General features: G+C 41.8%; 1 protein-coding gene and 3 long non-coding RNA genes across 4 annotated transcripts in view; 2 read left to right on the top strand and 2 right to left on the bottom strand.

Moving 5' to 3' along the window:
- Nop5 (nop5 ribonucleoprotein) overlaps positions 1 to 16,646 on the bottom strand; it is a 263,260-nt gene that overhangs the window by 64,785 nt on the left and 181,829 nt on the right. The gene's annotated exons all lie outside the window — the stretch shown is intronic.
- Positions 287 to 3,354, bottom strand: LOC143349889 (uncharacterized). Its single transcript, XR_013081027.1, has 3 exons — positions 1,395 to 3,354; positions 800 to 1,236; positions 287 to 718 (listed from the first exon to the last, which is right to left on the bottom strand). It is a non-coding gene; the product is annotated as an uncharacterized LOC143349889 (long non-coding RNA).
- On the top strand, positions 4,941 to 5,840 carry LOC143349911 (uncharacterized). Its single transcript, XR_013081031.1, has 3 exons — positions 4,941 to 5,138; positions 5,209 to 5,314; positions 5,418 to 5,840. It is a non-coding gene; the product is annotated as an uncharacterized LOC143349911 (long non-coding RNA).
- On the top strand, positions 7,582 to 10,328 carry LOC143349904 (uncharacterized). The gene is made up of 3 exons (XR_013081030.1): positions 7,582 to 7,953; positions 9,379 to 9,482; positions 9,572 to 10,328. It is a non-coding gene; the product is annotated as an uncharacterized LOC143349904 (long non-coding RNA).

Below are 16,646 nucleotides of genomic sequence, written 5' to 3'. Positions count from 1 at the left end.
AAAGTACTGAATAAAGTTGTTAAAGTATTTTTACGTAATTGAGTTGTTTGATTTCCGCGCGCCTCGCCGAGCAGAGCGGTTCAGCGCTCCACGGGCACCGTCCCACGACCTTAATTCCCTAACTCACCAACCACGCGTTCCGCAACATATATTTTTGGTGACAGCGGTGGGATAAGTTTAAAGTAAATTGGAATTACACTCGGATCTAAGACAAACTTTGCCGGCTCGCGAGTGCGCGCTTCAAAACTTTGAATTTTGGTGAACCGTTTTATTGAACTTCTATAATACAAAGTGAACATCAGAATCAGTGCATCCGCTCTCCCTTGGGTTTTCGCACGGTTTCCCTAAGGGCACGGGTGAATACCGGAGACGGGTGATTTCGGCGGCCGTGCAAGCCACCACCGTTATCACATGCACCCTGTTCACGTCGCGGTTGAGCTTCCGCCTTATTCAGCACGGAGAGACGAACGCCACCGAACGAGGTTCCTGTAAAGCAGAGAGACGAACATCGCCGACGACTGGAACACCTGGAGGACATCACGGACCATCCCCCGACGACTGGAGCACCTGGAGGACATCGCGGACCATCGCCGGTTTCCAGCATCTTCGTCCGGGACGCAGACCGCCAGCCCAGCAGACCGACGACGAGTGGAGGGCCCCGTTGCAGGAGAACCGATCAGCGACGTTCCTGAGCGTTTCCGTCGTAATTGCTAGCGCACTGTAAGTGTAGTACTACGTTAGTAATAATCACTGCGCAGACTAGTAGCTAGATTTGTTTGTACTAGTCTGATATATTCGCCTCAATTAGATTTAGTTAGTCGGTGAAAATGCCGCCGTTTTTAAAGAAATACGTGAGGGCTAAAAGGAGCCGTAAGCAGCGTCTGAGTGGTGGTAGTGGGACATTTATGGAAGAGTTACTAAAATCTCCCCACATAGACCCCCCTACTTCCGAAACCGTGGTACCGCGAACTAACGAAACAAGTTTAGCCCCCGTACAGTCAATAATTCGCGGGTCCCACGCGACAGACAGTCCCTTAAACCTAATTAACAGCACGTTCGCGTCACTCCCCTATATCGTGCGCCTCTCAAACTCTTTCCGTTAACCCGATCGCCACCCCGGTTCGATCTCCCGTCTCGACCCTGCCGCCGGAAACTCCGAGAACTCCGTCGCGGATACAGCACCTAGGTTACCGCGGCTCAGTTAAATTCTTGATCGACACCGGCTTCCAATTGAACCTAATAGAACGGAGTGAATTAAAATCAGACCCATGGACTAATATTAAAGTAATTTATGCAAAAGGAGGAAAAGAAAGTAAGCTAGTTTTGAGCATAACAAGGAACACGGGAAAGAAATTTGACTAAGCTCTGATAAATATTTATATAATGTATCTTACCACGTGGAATTTGCGGTATCCATCGATCGTCGTCTTCCTCTCTGTTCGTTCGTACAGCCCCAGGGAAAAATGATAATTTATCAAACGAATCCGACGATCATCCTCTATGGAGAGGCTCGAACGGCACGATGAGAAACACGATACGGACGGAACTCGAAAGAGGAGATATACTCTGAGAAGTTGGCCGCCCCATGTCTCTCTTTATTACGAATATGAATAGTGATTGCGAGACCGCGCGTGTATCTGATCACCTGGTCCACGAATGTTTTCTTTCGAATTTATTTGTAGAATTTGCGAGAATAATAGACTATCAAGAATTAACGAAAATCGGATCGGGTAGTTCTATTGTAAACGTAGTTCTTCAATTTTGGAAAACGATGGTGGAACGTTAAGGTATCAGCCGGTTACGCCTAGCGAGCGTTTTGCATCGAACCAATGGGAAGAGAGAGGCACTTTGGCGAGGCGCTAAAACCTTATCATTGATATCGTTTTTCCGAGGAAGCAAAACGTCGGACTGGCTCTTCAAGCAAAGGAATGTCGTTCCTGCAAAAGGAAATTGCATATTTAAGTCATAAAATTACTAGCGGAAGAATGAAACCCAATATTGGCTAATTGCCTGTCGTAATTCCGTCGTCGCCGATATAAATTCCAGTCTTCAACTGCAACCTATACAATCTTGCGCGAACTTCAATTCTGGTCCGAGGCGTCTGGGAAGGGTGCAAGTCTGCGCAGACAAACCACCAATCGTAGATTCCGAAATAGACAGGGCAGATGACGCGCAATCCGCGGAGAACGATAGATTCATTGCCTCTGTGTTCCTAGCATGCAGGAAAACAGAGGGGAAAGTAAACGAGGTCACCGACGGCGTAGTAAAGATTTTCGATTCGGAAAAATCATGCTCGGTAATAGATGTCGCGAGAGAACTTCCTGATGGAACACCCCAGTCGAGTACCCCAGAGTCTCCTCAACTCGGTCTTTCGTTGGCTAACGGGTGTATAATCCGAACCCCAGGAACCCGCTTCGGGGGCCGTGAGAGGGAATCTGTACTCGACGTGCAACCTGTGTCGTCTCAGGGGAGAGGGGCGCCCCGTGTGAATGAGTATCCTATCCGGTCAGGTGGACCGGGTGGATGTTTGCAACTCGGTCAGGTGGACCGAGGTTTGCGTGAATCCTGGCGGGTGATGCCAGATGGAAGTGTGAATGAGTATCCCATCCGGTCAGGTGGACCGGGTGGATGTTTGCAACTCGGTCAGGTGGACCGAGGTTTGCGTGAATCCTGGCGGGTGATGCCAGGTGGAAGTATGAATGGGGATGATCAGGACCGCACAGGGATATCCAGTGGTGTGACCTCGGTAGAAATTCGGTAGACCCAAACAGATTAAATTTTCCCCGTTCAGTATAGTATATTAAACTTACTTAGGAAAATCGTTAATGACCCGCAACACAACATTACCATACGCAGTAGGGAGACTATAATCCCACCAAGGTCGGACTGGTCACAGATTATTAAAGAGCACCATGAATCGGTAGTCGGAGATCACCGTGGCTCCTTTAAACTTCGCCAACTTATCCAAGAACGGTTTTACTGGCCCGGTATGGCAAAGGAAATTGTAGAGTTCGTTGTTCGTGCCCCACCTGTCAAAGGAACAAGAATCATACTAGGCAAACAAAACAGCCGATGCGAATTACCGACACCCCTAAACGCGCATTTGAAAAGTTGCAAATGGATATAGTCGGGCCCCTACCCGTAACTAAAAGAGGTAATCAGTACCTACTTACCCTGCAAGATAACCTTACAAACTACTCAGACAACTGCTGCACAGAATCTAGAAAAGGCGAAACAGAAAAGTAAAAATTATTATGATCAAACACTTAGACCTTGTAAATTTGATTTAAACGATATGGTATACTTGCTTAAGGAGCCCAGAACCTCCAAATTCGATTGTACTTGGTTAGGTCCCTATAAGATAAACCGATTATTTAGCGATTTAACTGCCGAGATAGAGTTAACGAAAAATAGATTTAAGATAGTGCATACCAATAAATTAAAACTAGCGCATATAAGACCGGACTCTCCCTCCGCGGGAGATTAAATAAAGTAAATAACCTGTAATACTCGATGTAGTTACTCAATGTAATGTTTTGAGGACTCGGGACTACGCTCTAATTTATGTCTCCGTATATAATGTATATCCCAACTGACTCTGTATAGCTTACTGCAAATCACCACACCGACTTTTGTTAACCGTCTAGTTTAATACATGTCGATACCGGAATGTATTAACTATTTCCCTGCGGATATTAAGTAATCTCGAAATCATAAAGCGCGTGATAGGTATGTGTATATTTTACGTGATAAATATTGTTAACCGACACCGACCTGGCTCAGGGTAATAATAATAAATGCTGACTTTTACTTAAAAGCTGTTTTATGAAAACACCTTTTTGAATAAGGGGGAAGGTGTTACGCATTTGCATGACGTAGGGTTTATGTACATATAGCGGCGCGACGGGAAATTGCTGGAACTGGTTTTCTCACCATCGAAGCTGCGATTTGAGCGAGGGAGATTCAAATGAAATCGCGTATTGTAGTGCGTATTATTATGGTAGGAAATTCAACGCGAGGAAATCCAGGCACAAACCGAGCAATTTGTAGACCGTTGGCGATACTTTGTGCATACAATGTAGTTTCGACCGTTAGAGATAGGCTGTATGCTTGTGGCGCGGTTATGTGTGTGTGTGAGAATCGCTCGGTTGGCCATGTCGCCGGTTCTCGCTCGGAGGATCGGGAATATTCCATGGCACGCGCCGAAAACTTGGCAACCGGGGAAAGGAAGAAACAAACGCCGATCGGGACGACTGGATATATAAGACCGAGCCCGCGTGGCCGGGTCTCTCTCTCTCTCAGTCTATACGAGCTATCGTGTTGCGCTAGAGAACGTTTTCAATCGCTATTTAGAGATATCCAAAGAAAAGTACTGAATAAAGTTGTTAAAGTATTTTTACGTAATTGAGTTGTTTGATTTCCGCGCGCCTCGCCGAGCAGAGCGGTTCAGCGCTCCACGGGCACCGTCCCACGACCTTAATTCCCTAACTCACCAACCACGCGTTCCGCAACAATCTCAAAAATAGCGGAGAAATCACGTCTATATCGTAAACCCATCGATTCTGAACGCGGCCGTTAAGAAATTTTACAATATTCGGTTTTCTCAGCTTGATTTGCCCGCGTTGAACTTCATATAATAATAATATGTATTATAATACGCAAATTCGGTTGAATCTCGCTCGCTTGAATCGCGGACTCAATGGTGATTAATCCAGTTCCAATCAATTCCTATCGCGGCGCTATGTGTAATAGCATAACAGTACAACTTATTTTGCTACATATATCTAGGTTAAATTGATAGTTTATGGTGGAGTAGAAACGCGTCAATGATGAGAAGCGCCTTAATGTTGAGTTGTTCTAAATATGTTTGAATGCGGTGAGGTTGCAGATTTCTTAACATGCTTTCCCTCCGCTCTTTTGTGAGGGGGCAGTTCCACAGAATGAAATCTGGGGTTTGTTCACCGTGTCTACAAGTACATGCCGAGCTTGCAATGATGTGGCTTCTTGCAAGAGAAGCAGCAAGATTATAATGTCCAGCCCGAACTCTGTTTATCTGTCTATCTCTGTGGTCCATCTTGAGATTTTTATGTTGTTGAAGAACCAAGGGTGTCTTGACTTTTTGTAGTGCTTCATGAAAAGTAAAGATCCTTTATGCATTCCCTGTGCTTTCCATTCTTCCTCTGATACATGGTCAATTTTTTATTTAAGGTGTTGTGTAATATCAGTGTGTGGAATGCAGCAGTTTGATATTGTGGAGAGTGAGGCAATTTTGGCTCATTGCCTTCTATTTCACTATGTGAGGGAACCCATATGAGTATGATTTCCTTGTTTTACATTTTCTCTTTGAATGTTTTAAGACTTTGTTTAATCTCTGCTATGAGTTTGTTGGTTTAAGGTATAGATGGGGGTTTTTGCAGGCTTTGTAGTAAACTGAGCGAGTCAGAGCATATCAGATATGACTTTCTCAGGTCCTTGATTGCATATTCCACTGCCATTTTCATGACTGCACATTCAGCTGTGAAAATGGAGGCAGACTTTGGGGTAGTTGTTTTGGGACACTGTTAACAGAGGGACTATCTTCCGACTTCAAACCATCAGTGAATATCATTGTGTGGTTTCTGAAGTAGGTATTTGTGATGTCTGAAAAAACTTTTGCTGGTCTTGCAGAGGCTTGGAAGTTTCTTGAGTGGAAAGTGGCTATTTCTGATTGAGATATTTGTGTGGAGCAGTCTGTTATGTTGCATATAAAATCTGGTAGAATGTCTATGAGAGGTATGTACTCTTCTATTGCCTTTAGGCTTCTCAGTATATTCCTAATAAACGGACCATTCACCAATCGGTATGAGTTATATGTCTAATTTGATTCGTCTAATTCAGTACATTATTAATATACATTTCATTATTTGCGGAAATTCGTTATTTTTGTTTAAACTTGTCGGAAAGTTGCAATAAAAGAGTAAGGTTAAGTATATTTTGACAGGTACACAGGTAGAAACAAGTGACTGTCATTGCTGTGTTCATGTTGTAAATCATAAATGCCAAGAAATGGTTTAGGTCTGGGTTAGATGTCTTAAATTTAACATATATGCTAACATACAATTATGAGCAATGTCATATTATAAGAGAATTGGAACTAAATAAAAATATAATTTCCTAATGGAGTTATTTTATAAAACAAGTAATGGTCGATTGGTTGGAAACTTCTTGTGAAGTAATTGGAGGACCAGAAAAAACTGTAGAAATTGATGAATCATGCGTTCGATCGCAGAAAATACCACAGAAGCCACCGTGTGGAAGGGTAATAGGTATTTTTGAGTATCAAAAGGGAAAGCAGAAAAATATTCCTGGTCCCCGTTGAAAGTAGGGACACAGAGTCCTTTTTTTCTATAATTAAGCAATGGGTTTTGCCAAGAATTACAATTGTATCTCACAGTTTGAAGACAAACGATATATTAGAAAATGAAGAGTACAAACACCTTAAAGTCAATCACAGTTTACATTTCAAAGATCTCGATACAGGTGCCCATACAAATGCTATTGAAAGCATATTCTGCCCAAATATTGTTGATTAGTATTTGCAATTTGACACATTTTTTAATATTTTTTGTAACATATAATACTATAAGTATTTTCTATTTTTAGCAAAAAAATCTTAATTGGCTATTTGAGCCATTATGTGTATTTTATAAACATTCCAAAGAAGGAATTGATGACTTGTTCAATCAATTATTGACAGAAACAGCACAAATTTCATTTGACGCTGTAGAAAATCAAAATGCACCATATTTAGATGATGTTAATTAAATTTAATAATAAAAACAGTTAAACCAAGGCATAGATTGGTAATTTATTATACTGTCTACCTGCAAATATTACTGTCAGAGTAGGTTATTGGTAAGGGGAGCTGGGGAGGGCCAATATTTTTTACTGTTGCTGCACATTCTGTCTACCTGACCTACTCTTGTATAGTATGTGCATAAAAAAATGACTTTTATGTATACATGTTTAACAAATTAGCATTTGAGTTCCTGGCATTTATAATTTGCACCATGAACACAGTAACGACAGTCATTTGTTTCTAGCTGTGAACCTATCAAAATATACTTAACCTTACTTTTTTACTGCAACTTTACAACAAGTTTAAATAAAAAAAAAGAATTTCCGCATATAATGAAATGCATATTAATAATGTACTGAATTAGACGAATCGAATGACGTATAACTCACCCTGTTAAAATAGGTGCGAGTCGGTCAATGGTTTTTTCAGAAACCTGATCTCTCACCCTTTAACGAGGAGACCACTCGACTAAGCCGTTTATTTAAAACAAAATTGAAAAAAATTAAAATGAAATTAAATTGTATTATTTGCTATTAAAAAATTGTTGGAAAAACAACCTGTCTAGCCGCTACGACTCATGTCTCGGTCTTCTGTAATAAAAAGAGACCGAAATCCGGCTGTAAATACCTGACAACGCTCGTTGCGTTGTCTGACTCGCTCTAATCCACACGCTCCTTACTCCGTTTATGGTAAACAGGATGACGTTCGATTACAGTATGATAAGGCGAGATTCTAATCTCGATTTTCCCTGGATTGCAGGGTTTGATTATTGCTGGAGTGGACAATAGGCGGAGGTTGTAAGGCTCCGAATGTTATCTGCTCCGCGGCTCTGCACCGTCCCCTGGTCAGTAGGGGACCGGTATGGTGCAGTCCCTTAACTGCGCAAGAAGCGACTAATTATTAAGGTTCTTACACCACGTTGCCCTTTGAGCGTCGTTCTACGTCTAGTGTCCGTACACGCTGGCGATCTACCGACCACGCTCGAGCAGGTCGAAGCTGCTAGTCTACTCAGGAAATACGCCAAAAGACCCCTATATGGGTGTGATCCCAAGCACTGACTCGACCTTGGCGGACGGCGATTCCACCCAGGGAATACGCCAAGAAGGCTCCTATAGGTGGGTTTTAAGAAGGGAGGATCGAGAAATTCTCTTGATACTTCCTACACGACCGCTGACTATAGCGGTACGTGTTTACTTCGTACCGATGGCTGTAACCAATCACTATAAAAGTGTAAGCTCGGTATTTTTCAGCCACCGGTTGCTATTTAAATCTTTGGAAAGATAATCAGTCTGATTTTAATCCTTTCCACTTCTACACGACCGCTGACTGTGGCGGTACGTGTTTATTTAGCACCGATGGCTGTAACCAACCACTATAAGAGTGTAATCTTGGTAATTTTCAGCCATCGGTTGCTTTGTAATTTAGTGGAAAGAAAATCAGTGTGATTTTGTTGCTTTCCAAAATGGTTCGTTCAACGCGTTGACTGATTTCTGCACGAGAACGTATGGCTCGAATATCTCGACTCAAGGCAGGATTATTTCTAATCCGCTGCAGTCTCAATTCCGTGCAACTTCGTTCACGTGATTCTGCGGTCTCCGTCTTCAGACGAGGTCGGCGATCGAGGTCCGCTCTCATCGAGAACCAAATAGCGAGTGTGTGAAGAGACAGACATTCCTAATCGCGGCCACGAGAGGAAAAATTGTCGTCTCGCGGCGCTGTCTGATTTTCGTTGTCTATCTCTTATTATCGTCGTTCTCTAGGAACCGTTACTGGGCCGATCGCGTGACTGTTATCGAAAGTAAAGGGGTTTTTCTACACGGTATTGCTCCCGAAACGTATTACGCCGCAGAGAAGGCTCTGGAATGTTGCGTAAACTAGGAACAACACCGTACAAAAAATGGCTCGTTTTTTCTTTCGATCACGCAATGGTTTAACCGACGTTTTTCGATTGTCGAATTAACGCGATATTTAAATACACCCCAATTGGTGAACGGTTCGTTCGCTAGGAATGTTCCGGCTTCTCAATAGTCTGTTATGCGGATGGGGGTTACTTTTATGTTGCTGCATTTTGTAGGTCTCGCAGAACTGCATTGCCATGCTCAGGTAGGGATGTGAGTTGTTTGAAATGCATGTAGTCAGGTATTTGGACTCCAAGAGAGTTGCTCTGTCTTCCAGTTAGGATATTTTGGTTTCTGCCATTATTACGTTTTTTGGAGTAGAGATTTTGTATCCCATTGCTATTCTTAGGGCACTGCTCTGGATTCATTCTAGCTGTCTTCTCGTTGTCTTACGTAGACCTACAACGACCATCGCCAATTCGTGGAACAATACAGCCATAAAACAGCTGCAACGCACGTGCCAACTTGTACTGAAAGACTAGAAGGAATACCATACGCTTTTAATACCTAAATCAAACAGCAACAGTCTAAGACCAATTACGATCTCCTCCGACCCATGCAAATTCTATGCAAGATTCATCAACAATTATATTGGTGGTGCGAATACAATAAATTTCTTCCCAACTCTCAATCTGGTTTCAGAAAAAAACGCTCCAGCCTGGATAATATAGGAACACTCACCACAGTAGCAGACATAGGTCACCGGACGAAAAAATATACTTTCGCAACACTCCTGAATGTCAGGCGTACGTTCAACAATGTACAAAGAAATATCCTTCTCCACAAACTCACATAGCACAATATCAATGGCAACACTCTGTATTTCATTTTACAGTGGATGTACGAGAGGAGAACCAGCTTCATTGGAAACGAATACCTGGAGAAAAACTATTGAAATTTAAAAGCACATAAAGGTGCCCCCAATAGGGGGGTTCTCAGCCCTCTGCTCTTTAACGTATACACAGGAAGCATCACGGACAACCTCCAAGAAAACGTGTACATTACTCAATATACAGATGACATTGCAATAATTACACAGGACATTATCTTTCAAAATGCCAAAGAGCAACTGACAGAAGCTATCAATACTATCAAACGCAATCTTGAGAAAATAGGATTACAACTTTCATTGACCAAAACAGAATTAATATCGTTCAACAACTCCCCAATGAGATCTCTATAGACAGACATATGCATAGACGACCTTAACAAGCAAACCTGCAGCAAAATTTCTAGGAATACATATAGATCAACATCTCAACTTCAAAACGCTACTCTGCTACTTATCTACGCTTTGGGATGTAGTCAGTTCCCACGAGATGCAGCTGTTCGAAGATTACCAAATATGGTAATTTCTAATGTATATCTGAAGCCGCCCCCACAAATTTTTGGGTATATAAACACCGCGATTTCTTTACTCGAGACCCGTGTAGAATCCGTGAACCGGTATAAATTCTATTATGGCAATTATTTTCAACCGTTTGTACCCCCGCATCGCCAATGCATCAACACCGTGCTCAATCTTTTAGGTAATTATACAATTCATTTATTGCGACATAACTTACACTGAAAACTTGTAAATTATTTGTTGTTTTAAGAATATATTTAATTTCATTATTAAATCAGAGTTATTCAACTTCTTTAACCCATCATTACATAAAGCGATTATTATTAGTTAAACGTTCCCACAATAATATAACTTCACCGCTCGAGTTATATTATAATTAACAATTGAAAGTTACGAGGTCAACTAACATATCCTAAATTCAAATACGAATTCTTACAACCTAGTAGCTCCTCGATTTCGCATCGAATTTGTTCACGTAATCTATTACCATTCTAACGGCTCGCTCCCTGGTTTCGCATCAGGTTCGTCCGTACGTGACACCATCCTAGAGGCTCCCTGATTTCGCTTCAAGTTCGTACTGGTTATCAACAATCCTAGTGGCTCTCCGATTTCGCATCGGGTTTGTTCGTTCACCTTACTAACAAATTGATACCATATTCGCGCTCGCAGGCCACGCGCTCTGCACGGCCCTGGCTTGTAACAGAAACTGCTGACAGCGATGGCATTTAACTATTTTAAAATCGCTACGTAATTTTTGAGTTTCCTGAGAAGTTGGAATTTCTCTTATTGAATTTAAACAACATACTAGTTTTCGCTAGTTAAGTCAACCAGTTAACTATTGTCAAGAATATACTAGTTTTCGCTAGTTAATACACATTGTTCATTGACATTTTCAAATTGAAGTGTATTTGAAAAATTAATAATATTTCTATTCGTAAATAACTTGGAACAATCGTGGTACACGTACACGTAGACACTCACGAATAACATAATTGCGGTGCGTGTTTATTTAATTGCATAGTGGTTAGTGCCTGAAAGGATTATGTGTTGACACTTGCGGACACTATGGACAATCGTTGGGCGTGTATGATCCCGTGTGGGTGATTTTTGTTCACAACATTGTCTATTGGAAGTGACATTCACGCTTTCTCTGTGAAAATCTCGTCGGGTGAGTTTTGATATGCCCTTCTGGATTTTGATAAGACAGGTTGAATCTTATTCAACGAGAGGTGTTCGCGTTTCCATAAGTGGACAAAAATCTAAGGCTGTCGTTAACGTCGGTAAGTAGAATTTTTCATGCTGCGTGTGAACCAGTAGCACTGGCCTGCCGCAACCTTCCGTACGAATGCAGTTGTTCGCGGATTGCCATTCTACAGGCGGAATTTTAAACGTTAATAACTTTTTAACGAAAGCTCCATCAACTAATTAGTATTTTTGATTTTCGTCTTATTTTGGCCTCGAGAATCAGTCATGTAAATTTTTCCCATGGGTGGCTGAACACCCTGTACAGTCTCGATGTAAGATTCTAGGAACATCTGGACGAGATATTGTTGGATGGCTAACACGACCATACAAACACCACTCAGTCACATCACAAACATTACCGATTCATCCTCATCCAAACATCCTAATCGCGATTTCTAAACCTTACTCATCCTGTACCTCGTACCCTTCCTGAGTCACACTGCCCGTTGACCATCGTCCCTACCTCTACCTATCTCCAGCAATAGTGTATAAAAGCTTGCAATATTAAAGAATCGTCAGAAAGAGTCTAGTATTTAGTCGACCTAATACAAGTTGTACGCATTTTTTCAGACAATATCGTAAAGTTGTTGCAGTGTAATACATAAATCGTGCTGTCCGTTGCAGAACCCGCATGCTTCCTCCAGCTCGGGGGTGACCTCTCAGTCGTCGTTGGGACTCCGCTTTTATGGCTTTGTAGTTAAGTCGGTTTCCACAACGACATTGTGGCTGCGCACGTGTTTCGAGGCCGAGCTCGTTTTTCGAGCGGCGTTACGATTATGTGCGCTTTTGGTTTGAATCCCCAGTGCTGCATTTCGCCGCACCTCGCTCATGGAGAGCAGAGCACGTGTCTTTTTGTCCACGAATTTCCTTACGTCCTCGAACGTAGGATAATCGGGCGAGAGGTCTAACGTTCTATGTCATTCCAGCTCTATTTCAGGGGAGAAATGTTGCTTCACCCAATGCGTGAGTAGCCAGTTTCGTTGCTGTTCCGGTGTACCCTTTGTATCCAGAACAGCGATAGCTTGGGTGCAATCAGAAGCTTGTCCAGCAGTTTTTCTGTGACGATGCGTGGGAGACCGAATTCGTTCTTCAGCCTTGTCCACGCTTCAGTGAAATTGTGACCCACCACTTTAAAGCTGCATCTCCACTGCGTCGGTACGGCACGGCATTTGCCATTCGGCACAGCGCAGCGTCTCGGCACAAGCGGCACGGCCGTGCCGCTGCTATACACAGCTACGTGGCAAAGTCATTTCTTTCATATTCCATCAATAATGAAACGCAAAATCTCTTTCGTAAACGGTGCTGATTTTCCTCATTATAAAAAACTTTTTATTCAATAAAAATTTAAGATCATCTTAATTTTTTTAGTAAAATTGTATTTTTTTTCATAAATCGATGCATCTTTGTATTTTCTTAAAAAAAGTTTTACAGGCCTTAAGTCGAAAATTGAATAGTTTAGGACAGAGTTTCCCAAAGTGGGTTCTGTGGAACCCTGGAGTTCCATGTAATAATTTTGGGGTTTCACGAGACAAGTTGTGATATAACATTAAAATAAGATTAGTTGCAATATTTTCATAGAAACGCATTCAAATATTAACAAACTATTAAATTAAACTATTAAACAAATTAAACTATTAGACAAATTTCTTAAGGGTTCCACAAGAAAAAAAGTTTGGGAAACCCTGGTTTAGGAGTTATTAGTTTTGTCCCGAACTCCCATATACATATAGTCCAGGCTACGATATAGCGAGATCGAAAACTCGTCTAGGTGTCAATGTTTACTTGTTTCAGTTTCCGGAACAAGTGAATTGACAGAAATACAAGTAGCTAAGGTCCTTAGACCATGATCAGGGTTTAATTTGGTCAGGTCAGAAATTAATTTGTTTTTTAATTTAAGCAATTGCAATTTCTTGCCGGTTAGATACTGATTAACTTCAATAGGAAACATTTTTTGTCAGATCATCGAAAGGGGCTGGAAAATCATGGGGACTAATTCATATGCCTCACTCTGTGTAATAATTGATGAATTTCGTCTTTAATCAGATACGAATACTGACTCTGATTCAGATGTAGGCATAATAAATGTATAATTGATTTAAAAAATATATTTAATGAAAAAATTCAAATAAGTGTTATTTTTTATTCTTGAACCCTATTGTTTAAAGATTGCATAATGCCGAGCGATTATTCTCGGCCGCAATTACCGTTAATCCTGTTAACGTACAATTCGAAGGAGATTATCTCTAATAGGATTTGTACAGCAAGCAGTGATAGAAAAACGCGTGTATTACTAGTTTTTCTGGCATCGGTAACGGCTCATTACCTTCGATTCGAGTGTGCCAACGGTGTTGATGACGTCAGTATCGTGAGAGAGTAGCGCGCAAATAATTAGACAAAGATAGACTGCCGAAATTTAGACAGCGCCGCGGAACGATTAATTAGAGTACCACGGCGACGTCTTCGGCTGTCAATCCGCACAGTCTCACAACGACTTCTGAAGAAGACACATCGGCTCCCGATCGTGTCCGAACAGATTTCGAGCGAATCTCGAGAGTGAAATTCTTGAGAAACAGCTAGCAGACGATTATTGAATAAAGGGTGCAACGAGTCGATGTTCAGTCTGGTGCAGGTCCTCTGATTGACCTCGCACAGCTGAGAATTCATTAAAACTCAAATTAGCATCCATTAATTTTAGACTTCGCTTATCAAACGAGTCGACTTTCGATTCGAATAAAAGCATTCAGGAGTTTCGTTCGGGAAATTCCCAAACGAGCTCAATTTTCATTTACTGTCTAGTTTGGAGGGTTCGAGAATACACCAATAAGGTGCTCGACCCCCCTCGTGCAGTATTATTTTGTCATTTCAAGCGTATAAACGTTTGAAACACAGAGAAGTGGGCGGATACCGTTCAAACTTCTCTGTGATTGTCGTTCGGCTTAGGAGACACCGAAGGGAGGCACCTACGTGGTGAACCTCCAGGTGGGCTCACTGGAGTCAGGTCAGCGTCCACTTCGGACGCTTGACTTTCGGTCTTCGATTTCTTACCTCTACAGACCCCGCCGGTGTAACGCTTAGAGGAGCACCTGTGCGGAGAGGTTAAGGAGTCGCGGGTCAGGCCCCCACGTAGTTCAAATACTGTCACGAATCACATCGAGTGGTGCATTCGTGCAGTGAACCACGTGCAGTCGGGCTTCGCAGTGCAACTCTCGACCAACAAGTCATCTATTGGAACGTTAAAGAGAAGCCGCAGATCGACGGTCGTGCCGTTGTACTGCAGTGCGACTCGACGCACAGACTCCGTGGGCATACTCACGGGATCAGTGCATTTGGAGCCTTACAACCTCCACTTGCATCCCCGTCCACTAGACAATCGACTCAGTTCGGCGTCGAAAGGAAATTTAATTCTTTTCACGCCAAAAATTAATTACAGTCCACTTGCGAGCTCGTATATTACGAGTGAGCGAAATTCTCCGCTCCTATACATTCGAATATCGAAGCCAGGAGCGTGAGGACACACACGCGGCGAATATACGTGTAACGTGTTTACGCATCTAACACATTGCCGTGTTTTTCTGTTTACAGAACCTTGGCTTACCTCAACGTGTCGGTTCCGACCAGGAAATCGTTGGAAACGATTAAATAAGAATTTTCGGCATTTCTGATTGTTTATTTTATTTTTATTTTTATAATAAACAGTTTTTTTTGGAAAAAGAAAATCTTACATTCTCAATCACTTCCCACAATAAAGATCCGATCCCTCTATCCGGACTTCGTAGTTAAAAGCATCAGCTTTTTAACACCTATATTCTATGTACTCCAGTGATTAATTTGATTTTTTCAAGCATTCTCGATAAACTGACAAAAAAATTGTTCAATAAAATTTACTCAGCAATCACGTAACAACAAATGATAAGCGAAAAAATTGGCAAAAATCTTTTTATTCAATAAAAAATTAAGATCACCTTAATTTTTGTAGTAAAATTGTATTTTTGTATCTCGATGATGATTTTGGAACGAAATTGACATGAAACTGTACGTTGAGGACTCAACAGACTGCTTGACTGATGCACTCTGCATTTGTTTGTTTGTTTTCTGGGAATAAAGCAGCAATAAAAGTTAACTGCCGGTCTTGGCACCATCTCTTTTGATGGTTACCAACATTGTGTCGATCGATTCGTCGGCATGCCATTCGGCTTTTCAAGCCATACTATCCGAGGCGATGCATATTTAGGATCCCATTATGTTCGTGGAGCCGTTTTATTTAGTAAATAGAAATCCAATACTATTTACAATAACTGAATTTATTTACAATATGTACATGTGTTAATAGTTTAACTTTTAATGTTCGTGGTTCGATTCTAATGATATTCTTACGGCGTTCAATGTTCTTACTTGTTCTTATCGAGTTCTGATAGTGTTCTTCCTCTAAAATCTTATGCCCCGCGATTTTATACATATTCCAAAATAGGTGAAGATTCGGTGTCGTCAATCAAACCCCTGCCTATCCCTCGTGGGCTAGTCCTCAGACATTCGAAATCCCACCCACTGAGGGTGGTACAGGGGTAGGTGTCCGCGGTCCCAAGAGGTAGGAATGGTCCCAAAATATGGTTCGTTTATGGCTTTATACTATGGCAATTTGCATTGTACCATAAGGTACAAAATGTTGCCAAATTGCTGATTAAGTAATTTAAACTACTATTAAACTATATAAGGTGTACGCTAAATTGATAATTAAGTAATTTAACTAATATTAACTAAATAAGGTTCGTTAATAAATGTTGGAATTCCCAACAATGCAGGTCTTTAGTTTGTTTGGCTTTGCGGATAAGTGCTTAAGGTGCCAATCGACCGTGCTAGATGACAAATGCCGACACAGTGGAGACGCGGCTTTATGGAAGAAATAATCTCGGCAGCTGGCCGCTCAAGACAGGCGTTTAAAACGTGCAATCTCTGCACATCCGCCAGCCCAGCATTGTTGATTACCCCGGAGGTAAAGAAATCCACGAAATATTCTCATTTCCGAGGATCCCCTCCAAATTTGGGTATCTATTATTTGGGAAGCTCGATTGATATACTACACTGCTCATCCGACATTACTGGTTTTGGATCCGCGGTAAGTCGGTCGATTTCAGTGCTCACGAGATCCATGAATTCCTGGAAATCGTTTTTGGCAGTGGCCATACAGTTTTTTTTGAAGAACTCGTAAACCTGCCTTTGTGGCTATAGTAGCCTACATACGGCCGTATACCATTCGCTTAATTCCTTCCATTGAGTTTTTGCAAATTCGAGCTTTTTTTCAAGGCCTCTCATCGAGTAA

Source organism: Colletes latitarsis, chromosome 2 (genome assembly GCF_051014445.1).
Source record: "Colletes latitarsis isolate SP2378_abdomen chromosome 2, iyColLati1, whole genome shotgun sequence".
Classification (NCBI taxonomy): Eukaryota; Metazoa; Arthropoda; class Insecta; order Hymenoptera; family Colletidae; genus Colletes; species Colletes latitarsis.
The sequence above is the reverse complement of the archived record's forward strand: the minus strand, read 5'-3'. Positions and strand labels throughout refer to the sequence as shown.